The following is a 4,021-nucleotide window of genomic DNA, read 5'->3' on the forward strand; positions in this document are numbered from 1 at the left end:
CATATAAGCATAACCAATGGACATAAGACACTGGGGGATAGGGGAGGCTAGGGGACTGTCTAGGGCGGGGGGGAAAAATGGACACATATGTAATACCCTTTGTAATACTTTCAGCAATAAAAAAAACAAATAAATTTTTATCAAGTAAAAAAAAAAGAAAGAAAGAAATATTCTGGTATATTCCTCTGTTTTTTTAAAATATTTTATTAATTTTTTTACAGAGAGGAAGGGAGAGAGATAGAGAGTTAGAAACATAGATGAGAGAGAAACATCGATCAGCTGCCTCCTGCACACCTCCTACTGGGGATGTGCCTGCAACCAAGGTACATGCCCTTGACCAGAATCGAACCCGGGACCCCTCAATCCGCAGGCCGACGCCCTATCCACTGAGCCAAACCGGTTAGGGCTATTCCTCTGGTTTTATACTTGATGGGTCTAGTTAACTTAGAATACATCAGCTTCATTGCCGTGAATGAAGCGAAAGCAGCAACATGAAACCAGTTGAAACTTACACACTTGGACACTTCCAGTACCATGGTTTCCTTAAAGAGGAAATTTACAAGAACTCTTTGCCTTTAACCAGCTTCCCTAACTTTCTGCAGGCAAAAAACGAAAGCCAGCGCAGTGGGAGGGTGGGGGGTAGGAGACAGCTAACATTCTGAAAAGGAATATCAACTTCCTTTCACCTCCCTTTGACCAAGATAACGTTTCCGCTGAAATGCGTTCTCTGCCACGGTGCAGGCTCAGCAAGCACCAATTCAGAATACAAAACACACCCCGCCTGGGGTGCCGAGGGGGGTCCGAGGGCTCGCGGGGCTGACGCCGCGGCCGGCAGGTGCACGGTCCTTCCCGCGGAGACCACACCCGCGAGCGGGCGCCGCCCACCTGCCTCCTCCTCCCCAGCCGCCGGGGCCACTCCGGCATCCCAAACCCCGCCAGCCGACGGTCCTGGCCCTTCCAGGCCTTCCCACTGACCTACGACACCGGTCTCAGGTCCTGGTGCTGCAGGTAGGGAGAGCAAAAGACGGCGAATGTGTCGACACCACAGCAGGCAGCTGAGATGAAGCCAAACCTCCCCACCTCCGACCCGGCTGAGGTCCCGAGACACTGGACAACCGAACCCGGTCCCGTCCCCTCACCTGGGCGAGCGACCGGGGCGGCCCGGAACCGCCCGGCCTCTCATCGAAGGATGCCAAGGGCCCTTGGCAGCGGGGCAGCGCCGAGCGTCCGCGGCCTGCCGAGCTCTGCCCGCGCGCACGCCCTCTAGCCCTGCCAGCCCGGCCGCCGCTGCCGCAGGTCCAGCCCGCCGCCCGAGGTCCGGCCCGGCCCAGACCACTGACACAGAGGGAGGCGGAGGATGGGGGCGGAGGTCCAAGCGGCGGCCCGGCGGCACTGCGGCTGCGTCAACTGGTAACGTCCTACCTCACGGCGCCGGCGCCTGGAGGCACGCCCGCCGAGCCCCGCCCAGGAACTGGCGGCACCTCGCCCCGCCCACCGGGCTGGGGGCGGGGCCTGGGCCGTGAGGCACAAATTGTTATGGGAAAAGGGGGCAACTGTCTTAACTCTGCAGAAGCTTCCTGGTTGCCTGGAGCAGATATGAAAAATGCACATAAGACAAGTAGACGGTCCAGCCGCTGTGGCTCCGGAAGCCACGATTCGATTCCGTGGTCAAGGCACATGCCCGGGTTGCAGGCTCCATCCCCAGTGGGGGACGTTCAGGATGCAGATGGTCAATGATTGTCTCTCATCATCGATGTTTCTCTCTCTCTCCCTCTCCCTTCCTCTCTAAAATCAATAAAATGTATATTTTTTAAAAAGACAAGTAGGCATGCAATTATAAACAGTGTTAATATGGGCCAGGTGCTGTTCTAAGCACTTAATCCTCTCAAAACCCTTATCCCCATTTCGTTACACTTCACAAATGGAAAACGCAGGTATAGCGAGGTTTACATATCTATCACCTCACATAGTTGCAATTTTTTGTGTGTTCAGTGAGAACTCCCAAAATCTACTCTCTAGTAAACTTTCAGAAAATTTACCACCCATTCAGCTATTCAGAAAGTTGTTAGAGCTTGAACTCTCATTTCAGGGAAAAATGTCAAAAGCCAGATAGATGTGAAGTAAAATAATTAGAGATAACCAAAGTATCAATTTCAATTTATAAATTAGCCTGGTGAAATAAATTATTAAAATAATAGCATAGTGATTAGTTATAAATACTGAGACTTATCAAGTGCTCAATAATATTGAAAAAGTTTTATTTGCATAATACATTTTTTTTCAGACAACACCACCAGAGGCAGGAATTAATACAATATTCCTCTCAAAGGTGAACCAAACTATGACAAAGAGTGTCAAGGTAATTTGCTCAAGATCATTACCTCTAAAAAGAAGAGAAGTTATTTGATAAGAAGAGACTTCAGAGACCACAATCTTGGTTTTGTTGGTATATTTAAAAATAACCATGGAAATTTCCAAACATATACAAAGGAAAAGAGAGAATAGTGATCCCTCATATATTTCTTACCTAACCTCATCAATTATTAATATATACCCCATTTGACTTATTCAAAGCACTCAATTCCAAGACCCCAAATGAATAATCATTTTAGCATGTCTCTCAATACAACCAGAACTCTTTATTTCATATCTCTCTTTAGGTTTCATTAAATCATCAACAGTTTCCCCTCTGTGTTTCATTTTTGTTTTTCATTTGTTAATAAAATACTTATTTTCCTAAATCATTTTCAACATTCTGGAATATTTCATTACAATTGTATAGTCAATGAACTTGTTCTTCTGGCTTGCATTTTCTATAAAGTAAAAGTTCAATTGAATTCTAGTGGGGTTTTTTTAATAACATACGTTTGGAATGTCAAAGGTATGTTATAAAATCACTTTTTTTGGAAGCCTTTGGGCACAACCATCAGACCAGGGAGGAGACCACAAATTCCCTCATTGTTAATTGAGTTAATTGTTGACTGATAACTATCCTGTACCCACCTGTGTAAAAGAAGTATGCGTCCACCATTTCATTTTTTATCCAATCCCAGTAATCCTCCCCTCCCCCCACCTGCTTTCCTTTTTTCCCTACTCCCTAATCTACCACCAATGGATTTCAGGTAATCCACGTACACCTCCTCTTTTGGTTATAATGCATAAAATAAGGTGCAAAACTGCCATTTCTCAGAGCACTCTCTCAATCTGTTGAGATTTTGCTTCCTGACAATTGTGGTCAGTTTGTCTCAAATAAACTCAAAAATTCTCTACAGGTTTGTATGTTTCTTACATTTGACACTACACACTCACAATAGGAAATGTCTGTGGATTTTTAAAACTGCAAAATACATTCCAGGTAAATCCCTTTAATGGATGCTCACTAGCTCTCAGACATCACTCTGCCTTGGTTAAATAAAATCGACCCACAGGGACAATGGGAAGAACTTTGTTAGGCAAACATCCAGCTTCCACATCTGTCCGGAAACGTCATTTTTTGTTGTGTTATTCTGATAAAGAACGCAGGCCTTTAAAAAGACGAGCACCCCTGAGCTCGTTTTCTGAGTCACCCTCTTTATTTCTCCCAATCCATTTTCAGACTGGAAGCTCCAAAAGGGCTGGACAAACATCGCGTTCACTGAAATGGCCCCAGCACCACCACAGGGCACGTTCGTGGACTCCGTCTGGGGTTGAGGTCCAGGGCTAGGTTGAGGGTCAGCGGCCAAAGTGCGCTGGCGCTGGCCCACTGGAGAGGGAGGGCAGGAAACGGGGCCATGGCTGGCTCAGCCGAGAGATGCCGCACTCAGGATAACCTCCCCGCAAAAGGAGGAAACGCAAGCCACAGGCTTAGGGCAGGAAATAGACTTCTCTTCCCAAGTTGCAGCCGGGATCTCCCAGAACAAAAACATATTGAGGCGTCGCGAGGGTCTCACCTGGGCTCGGGCGGGAAGCACCTGGCCCGCGCAGCCGCAGTGCGAAGGGCCCGGGGCGCCCATGACGTCACACGTATCCCCGCCCCTTTCAG

General features: G+C 47.8%; 1 protein-coding gene across 13 annotated transcripts in view; it reads right to left on the reverse strand.

Moving 5' to 3' along the window:
* BLTP1 (bridge-like lipid transfer protein family member 1) overlaps positions 1 to 1,420 on the reverse strand; it is a 170,991-nt gene extending 169,571 nt beyond the window's left edge. For 10 of the 13 annotated variants that reach the window (XM_059698107.1, XM_059698112.1, XM_059698108.1 and 7 more), the window contains exon 1: positions 1,140 to 1,417. The gene's annotated coding sequence lies outside the window, so the exon portion shown is untranslated. Of the gene's footprint in view, positions 1 to 975 lie in introns of all 13 variants that reach the window. The other 3 variants (XM_059698103.1, XM_059698116.1, XM_059698117.1) reach the window with 3 other exon arrangements.
* Between the last annotated feature and the right edge of the window lie 2,601 nt (positions 1,421 to 4,021).

The sequence above is a fragment of the Myotis daubentonii genome, chromosome 5 (genome assembly GCF_963259705.1).
Source record: "Myotis daubentonii chromosome 5, mMyoDau2.1, whole genome shotgun sequence".
In the NCBI taxonomy this organism is placed as follows: Eukaryota; Metazoa; Chordata; class Mammalia; order Chiroptera; family Vespertilionidae; genus Myotis; species Myotis daubentonii.